The sequence below is a fragment of the Lepisma saccharinum genome, chromosome 3 (genome assembly GCF_977018435.1).
Source record: "Lepisma saccharinum chromosome 3, izLepSacc3.1, whole genome shotgun sequence".
Taxonomy (NCBI): Eukaryota; Metazoa; Arthropoda; class Insecta; order Zygentoma; family Lepismatidae; genus Lepisma; species Lepisma saccharinum.
This window is the reverse complement of record NC_139231.1, coordinates 43,412,928-43,421,953: the sequence shown is the minus strand read 5'-3', so window position 1 is coordinate 43,421,953 and position 9,026 is coordinate 43,412,928. Positions and strand designations below refer to the sequence as shown.

General features: G+C 38.4%; 1 protein-coding gene across 2 annotated transcripts in view; it reads left to right on the top strand.

Annotated features, from left to right (window-relative positions):
* Nucleotides 1-234: 234 nt before the first annotated feature.
* Nucleotides 235-9,026, top strand: part of LOC145985764 (clavesin-2-like) — a 29,242-nt gene continuing 20,450 nt past the window's right edge. The window contains exon 1 of one of the 2 annotated variants that reach the window (XM_083119839.1): nucleotides 235-400. The gene's annotated coding sequence lies outside the window, so the exon portion shown is untranslated. The remainder of the gene's footprint in view (nucleotides 401-9,026) is intronic. The other variant, XM_083119838.1, reaches the window with a different exon arrangement.

The window sequence follows — 9,026 nt, the reverse complement described above, 5'->3', positions numbered from 1 at the left end:
TTCGAGTATCGGAAAGGGACGAACAGTTGATAATCAAACAGCAGTCACAAGACTGGTATGTGAAAGAAAATATAAACCTGGGGTCAAAATATATGCGACACGTGTCTAAATCGATAGCATTGGAACCTCAGAGTCCACTATGGAATAACGAATAAAAATATCTGATAAAATGCGAACGCGTGTGGGCAAATAGGTCACAAAATTCAGCCAATGGGAGATCACTGCACAATCTTTCGCAAACATTGCATTTCCAGCCAGTCCGAAATAGTATTAGATGCGCACTTCCTTTAAACTAATATTAAGCCATGAATATATGTGATTTCCAGTGATAAATTATTTCTACTTGTAACGTAAAGCTTACAGAACGATTGGCCGAGAGGAACTGTGGACACTCACTCAGGTATTAGTGAAAATTTTGAACTTTCGATATTTCAGAATGTACTTAACGTTAGAGACTTAATGTGTTCACAGACTTTCGTGATTAATCTTGTTGATGATGAAATGGATAGCTGGATAAACACAATGATATATCCGTTCCATACCCAAAGTTCGACCCTGAGACCTCTGACTTCGTAGCTCGTTACACTGACAACTCTGCCACCTTTCTCCATATTAATGGAAGATTTGATGGTTGCTTACGAGGCAGTTTTATCCTTATCCAAATTCGACCGCTTCATTCTCGAAAATTTGCTATCGAATATTGAACACCTAAGTGAGTAGTGTATATTGATTGTTTCAAAATAATACTTGGTACGAGTTCTTTTTTATCCTCTTTTTTTATCAATTGAATATCAGTTTTTGACATATTTTGACAATTTTTTGTCGATGTTTTAGCGTTTAGCGATGTTTTAGTAAAATTTCCCTTTTTCCCACTCACACTTGTAGGTATGCATTTGTATCCTCTTTTTTATCAATTGAATATCAGTTTTTGACATATTTTGACAATTTTTTATCGATGTTTTAGCGTTTAGCGATGTTTTAGTAAAATTTCCCTTTTTTCCCACCTCACACTTGTAGGTATATCACGATCTTACGTGATATAACTTAACCTATTCATTTTTTTTATTACGTGCTAAACTACACGAGAGCCTCTACGTGCTTTGACCTACTTTAGAGAGTAGTAGTAAGTATGCTACGTTCTGGAACTACCCTTTGACCTACTTTTTATTTTACGACGTTTTACGGACTAAACTAACCTACAATGAGAGAAAAGTGGACAGAAAAAGCTCTGGCATCACTTTTTAAGCTATTTTTTACCTCCTGCAAACTTTGCTCTTATGCTAACTCGTCCTTTGACCTACTCTTGAAATGACTTACGATATTTTCCTATAAGGCAGCTGTCTCCTCTTACTGTAAGATCCCTCAGTGTAATCTACTACGAATTGCTAATAGGCTTCTGCTCTCAGCGTAGTCCGTTTTTTTTACGGACTAAACTAACCTACAATGAGAGAAAAAATGGACAGAAGAGAAGCTCTGGCATCACTTTTTTAAGCTATTTTTTACCTCCTGCAAATTTTTGCTCTCGTCCTTTGACCTACTTTTGAAATGACTTACCTATAAGTCTGTCTCCTCTTACTGTAAGGTCCCCTCAGTGTAATCTACTACGACCTGCTCTCAGTGTAATCTGCTACGATGTTTTTTTTTTAAAAAAACTCTCATGTGCGATCTTCTACAATGTGTGCCCCCCCCCCCCCTGCTACGACCTAACGGGACCTCTCTCCTACGATGTTTTTGGGCCCCCCCTGCTACGTTGTTTTTCTCCTCATGCTGAAAAAAAATGGTATTGTAGCGGTATTTGAAATCGACTGTGCTGCGTGAAGGGCATGTTCACTGAACAATAGGAGAGCTTGGAAGAGTACTTCCTGACTTTTCATCGAAAAAAAAACGGAGTGCGATGATGATGTTCAGTTCAGACAATTGGAATTGGGGGACTAATTTTTCGGATGCGGATTAATCCACCTCGCAAATCTCTTATAATCCGAAAAGCTCTCTGCCGTGGAAAAAACTTCCATATCATCTAGAGCGACTGTTCTGCGAGTTGATTCTAACAGACGTAAAGGGATTTGTGGATGGGACTCCCATGAAACAAGCCTAACCGCCCTTAACGTATTGTGGAAGAAAAAATACACACTCGCAGAACTACATATTTTTTTTTTTAGCATGGATTTTTTTGTTTGTGTACCGTTGTTGATAGGAAAAAAATGTGTGTGCGGGACACATTATTAGGCATTTTTTTTATTGCGTTTGATATCAAAGTGGAAGTGGGGTTCGGATCTTAACAGAAAAGTATGAGCCCTTCGATTTACTATGGCGAGGCTCACGATCTTACGTGACACAACTTAACCTAACAATTAATGAACTTGGAAAATTAGAAAGAAAAAAAAACAATGGCGAGCGTAACATGGCGATGACGTGGAGCCTACAACACAAGTTATTACGTAATATTGTGATGACTCATATTAAGCACCTCTTAATTGTATTACTTATAAGGGTATACTATTGCACAATGTTTTTGCAACAAGTTATTACGTAATATTGTGATGACTCATATCTAATGCCCTTTGTTGTATTAACTATAAGGGAGTAAACTATTACACAACATATTGCAACAAGTTATGACGTAATGTGATGAGTCATATCTAACGTGGCGTCTTCTGATTGGTTAATTATTACAGGTGTTTTCAATACGGTCCGCGCTTTTATTATATATAGACGGCATACACTGCAGATCAGTCAGTCTCGTGAGAGCAGCCGAAGAGTACGGACGTCCTGTCGCAGCGCTCCTCGTTTTTGTAAAAATAATAGGTATTTAACTTTCTTTGAAGCTACATACCATCTATTATTTCAAGTTTAAAGGTGTTTCACGTGGTTTTTCATAGTAATTTCGACCAGATTGAATTTTGACGTGATCGTGCGTTTTCTATTTCGCTCCGTAAAATTCTATTAAAATAACATACCTGAAAATTGTATCGCTATATAATAGACTTTTTGATTTCTGTGATTTTGGAGAAAGCAATGGCATCCACAACCAGTTTCAATCGTAAAAATGATAAAACTGAATGTGTTACTTGCGAAAAATTAATATCTAAAACTAATATTAGCAAGCACAGGGCAAGATGTAGCGAAACAGGTTCGAGAATTAATCGTTCGTTACCTTCTAAGCCTTGTGCTCGATGCGGAAAGATGATCAGCATTGCAAATTTAACTAAACACATCAAAATTTGCAAACCATCGACCGGACAAGCATCGAAAAGGAAAATCGATAATTCAGAAACGGAAGCTTCCACTTCCAAGCAAATTAAATTATATAATGAACGCAAACCAATTAGATCTGCATTCAACGAACAACTCCAGGATTTTTCAATTAAGTCAGAACCCGGCCGTGGCATCCTTAGTTTCTTGGATGAAACGAAAACATCTGTACTAAATATTTTAAAAGATAAACTTGAAAACAACTCTATAAAAGTATACGTTGTTCTGTTTTCTGAATACGAAAAAGTCGATGGCACAACGAGTATTTTTTATCATGGTACAAAAAACCAGACTCTTTATTTTGCTGACGTCGAAAATTTAGACAACTTCTATTATAAAGTTACCAATGAGCTGGTTAAGAAACAAGACGATTTCGAGGCTAAAGGGTCGGGATGGTCTCTGTGTGGAAGTCCTCACACGTTAACTGTTTACGTGAACCAATTCTCGCCTCTTCGCGCTTCCAGCTACGTTCCTCTTCCACCGAACATTCAACACAAGAGGGCTGTGTTAAATATACAGAACAGCGATAACAAGTGTTTCCTTTGGTGTATATTGGCTGCACTGCATCCTGTTTATTGCAAAAATAATCCACAGTGGGTTGGACATTACAAACAATACGAGTCCGAGTTTGAAAGTGTAATGTCTGGCATCGAATACCCGGTGACATTGTCGGATATAACAAAGTTTGAAAATCGTGCAGGAAAACGCATCGCTATTAATGTATATTCCTTCACGTCAGATAAATATCTCGTGCATCCCGTCAGGATAAGCGATATCGACGATGACGATGCTCGTGTGATTAATCTTCTTCTAATTTCAAACGAGGATGTTCATCACTACACGCTAATTCGTTCTCTATCACGTTTGGTCAGAAGTCAAACTACCAAGTATGCAAACCACATCGAAGTTTGCCCGAGATGCCTAACCACGTTCGACGATCGAAAACAATCCAATTATCGAAATTACACCGGACGTCAGATTGCTATCGATAAACTTGCCGAACATAAAATTTATTGCGGTGACAACAGACCGACTTGCATGTTGATGCCGAAATCAAAAGAGGTCGAAGAATTTAGGATGCATAAGGCATTGTTCGAACATCCCGCAATCATCATTGCTGATTTTGAGTCTTTTCTCAAACCGTTGTCGTACTGCGAACCAGACCCCGAACTTTCTTCCACAACACCGTATCAGTTGCACGAAGCCTCGAGTTTCGGATATGTTGTTGTGCGACAGGATAGGATAGATGAACCGTATGTTTACCGAGGACCAGACGTAATCAAACATTTTTTTGAAAAGATGGTTGAAGAGGTTGAGACTATTGGCAGCCTCTTACGCGAATCGAAACCAATGCTTCCATTATCCAGCGATGAACTTCAATCTCACAATAACATTGAAACGTGTCCGGTGTGCGATCAACGTTTCACCGACGAGAACCGGAAAGTATTTCACCATAATCACTTCACCGGAAACTACATCGGTGGAATCTGTAACACGTGTAATCTAAAGATCCAAAAACCTACCTTTGTCCCTATATACCTTCATAATGGCAGCGGTTACGACTTCCATCTCTTAATTCGGAATCTTGGATATGACAGACAAAAAATAAATATTCTAGCAGAGAATGAAGAAAGGTACATCAGTGTCAGCAAGCGAGTATTGATTCCGGGAACAAACGAAACTGTGGAGATGAGATTTTTAGATTCTTACAGATTTTTATCTGCGAGCTTGGACGCTCTTGCCAGCAAACTTTCGGCTGAACAATTCAAAATTACAAAAGCTAGTTTTCCCAACGTAGACATAGAACTCGTTAGACGTAAAGGTATTTATCCTTACGAATATGTTAGTGATAATTCTAAATTTAATGACGACACTCTTCCACCTCAAAAAGAATTTTACAGTCGACTCAGAGAGAAAGGAATCACGGACGATGAATACGAACACGCGCAACGGATGTGGGACAAATTAGGATGTAGGACACTCGGCGATTATCACGATGCCTACTTAAAACTGGACGTGACAATACTCGCGGATGTTTTTCAAGCATTCAGGAAAACGTCGGCGAATATTTACAAATTAGATCCTGCATATTTTTACGGTCTCTCGGGCTTAGCGTGGTCTGCCATGTTATTACAAACAAAAATAAAACTCGAATTGATACCGGACGTGGACATGTTATATTTTATCGAGAGGGGGATACGAGGTGGAATGGTGCAATGCGTACAGAGACATGCAAAAGCAAATAGCGTTCACATGACAGAAGAATACGATCCTAACGAACAATCGAAATACATATTTTATGTGGATGCAAATAATTTATACGGACATGCTATGATACAAAAACTTCCTTACGGCGGGTTCGAATGGGTGGATACCACTTCCATTAACATTAATAATTTCAACGACTGTGAATTTGGCTTGTTTATAGAGGTGGACCTCGAATTCCCCGACCATCTACACGATTACTTCAAAGATCTACTTCCTGCACCCGAACTAAAATGTTCGCCCGATTCAAATCAACGTAAGCTTCTGTTAACATTGGATAGGAAAGAGAGATACGCTCTCCATTACAAAAATCTTCAATTCTTAATTGAGAAGGGAGTTCAAGTAATAAATGTGAGAAGAATAATGAAATTCAAACATTCCGAGTGGTTAAAACCTTACATTGAAAAAAATACGTATCATAGAACACGCGCCACGTCAGATTTAGATAAAGATTTTTTTAAACTCATGAATAATGCTGTTTACGGAAAAACAATGGAGAATGTCAGGAAGCACGTGGACGTGAGATTAGTTCCCGATTCAAATAAATGTAGGCAATGCAATTAAAAAAAAAACATAAATAACTATAACTAAAATAAAAAAAACAACTTTAACTGTCTCAAATTATCACATACACAATAAATAACTAGCAAGGACAATGAATCTCTTTGGTTTCCGAAAGCAAACAATGGAGACTGTACACCGCACGGCAGATCATGAATTTCTACCTTCCATGTTATCTAAACTCAACGGCCTGTTGATCAATCAATTTTCGGAACGCTGCTCTTCTTGCTGGAACAGTGACGATTTCGGATTCGCGACGATCGACATGACGAGGAAACCCAACGACGGAAAATACAGAAACAAAATCAACGACTTTCTAAACGTTGCAACGTTTCTCACAATTTGAGACAGTTAAAGTTGTTTTTTTTTATTTTAGTTATAGTTATTTAAGTTGTTTTTTTTAATTGCATTGCCTACAATTTTTACTAATTTCTAAACGATAGTGCCCCCAAGGCAACGTGTGGATTCCACAAGACAAAATACATCTTTTATCGTCATGCGGATCTAATGCTACTTTCCTAACTTTGTTTGTTGTGTAATCACGTGGTCTACGCTTTGTATCCTTGTCTCCAAACGTAGAATCCTCGACTGTGAATAGAGGCAATTGATGTAATCCTCGAACACAAGCTTGTTTTTCACGGTATTTTTACCAACACCTTTGGCTTTTTTGGTGATGCTGGTTTCTGTTTTCACCACATACATTTTGGAACGTAAGCCGGCGAACTCCAGAATGATTTCTCCGTTGCATTCATCCTTCATTTTACCAAGCACTTTTTTATTGCGAGAAGGGAGATCAAATCTGTTTGGTTGAGGGAAGGAAGATGTGTCGAAATGATCAATCATTTTCGGTTGTTTCAAATTGTTGTAGAGGTCAGATGTCTGTACGGAATAAATAAAACTATCCGTGTCCGTGTACAAAAGTGTTATATTTTCATTATAGAAGGGTTTCATGACATTATAATGAAATTCAAACATATGCAGTTTAGATAAATCCAAAACCGTCGCCCCCACGTAGATTGGTTTGTTGAACTTGATTATTTTTTTATCCATCACAAACAGGGCCAGGTTTTCATCATATATATTTCGTGATTTGAATGTTGGCGATGCTATCAATTTTCTACATTTATTTGAGTCGGGAACTAATCTCACGTCCACGTGCTTCCTGACATTCTCCATTGTTTTTCCGTAAACAGCATTATTCATGAGTTTAAAAAAATCTTTATCTAAATCTGACGTGGCGCGTGTTCTATGATACGTATTTTTTTCAATGTAAGGTTTTAACCACTCGGAATGTTTGAATTTCATTACTCTTCTCACATTTATTACTTGAACTCCCTTCTCAATTAAGAATTGAAGATTTTTGTAATGGAGAACGTATCTCTCTTTCCTATCCAATGTTAACAGAAGCTTACGTTGATTTGAATCGGGCGAACATTTTAGTTCGGGTGCAGAAGGTAGATCTTTGAAGTAATCGTGTAGATGGTCGGGGAATTCGAGGTCCACCTCTATAAACAAGCCAAATTCACAGTCGTTGAAATTATTAATGTTAATGGAAGTGGTATCCACCCATTCGAACCCGCCGTAAGGAAGTTTTTGTATCATAGCATGTCCGTATAAATTATTTGCATCCACATAAAATATGTATTTCGATTGTTCGTTAGGATCGTATTCTTCTGTCATGTGAACGCTATTTGCTTTTGCATGTCTCTGTACGCATTGCACCATTCCACCTCGTATCCCCCTCTCGATAAAATATAACATGTCCACGTCCGGTATCAATTCGAGTTTTATTTTTGTTTGTAATAACATGGCAGACCACGCTAAGCCCGAGAGACCGTAAAAATATGCAGGATCTAATTTGTAAATATTCACCGACGTTTTCCTGAATGCTTGAAAAACATCCGCGAGTATTGTCACGTCCAGTTTTAAGTAGGCATCGTGATAATCGCCGAGTGTCCTACATCCTAATTTGTCCCACATCCGTTGCGCGTGTTCGTATTCATCGTCCGTGATTCCTTTCTCTCTGAGTCGACTGTAAAATTCTTTTTGAGGTGGAAGAGTGTCGTCATTAAATTTAGAATTATCACTAACATATTCGTAAGGATAAATACCTTTACGTCTAACGAGTTCTATGTCTACGTTGGGAAAACTAGCTTTTGTAATTTTGAATTGTTCAGCCGAAAGTTTGCTGGCAAGAGCGTCCAAGCTCGCAGATAAAAATCTGTAAGAATCTAAAAATCTCATCTCCACAGTTTCGTTTGTTCCCGGAATCAATACTCGCTTGCTGACACTGATGTACCTTTCTTCATTCTCTGCTAGAATATTTATTTTTTGTCTGTCATATCCAAGATTCCGAATTAAGAGATGGAAGTCGTAACCGCTGCCATTATGAAGGTATATAGGGACAAAGGTAGGTTTTTGGATCTTTAGATTACACGTGTTACAGATTCCACCGATGTAGTTTCCGGTGAAGTGATTATGGTGAAATACTTTCCGGTTCTCGTCGGTGAAACGTTGATCGCACACCGGACACGTTTCAATGTTATTGTGAGATTGAAGTTCATCGCTGGATAATGGAAGCATTGGTTTCGATTCGCGTAAGAGGCTGCCAATAGTCTCAACCTCTTCAACCATCTTTTCAAAAAAATGTTTGATTACGTCTGGTCCTCGGTAAACATACGGTTCATCTATCCTATCCTGTCGCACAACAACATATCCGAAACTCGAGGCTTCGTGCAACTGATACGGTGTTGTGGAAGAAAGTTCGGGGTCTGGTTCGCAGTACGACAACGGTTTGAGAAAAGACTCAAAATCAGCAATGATGATTGCGGGATGTTCGAACAATGCCTTATGCATCCTAAATTCTTCGACCTCTTTTGATTTCGGCATCAACATGCAAGTCGGTCTGTTGTCACCGCAATAAATTTTATGTTCGGCAAGTTTTATCG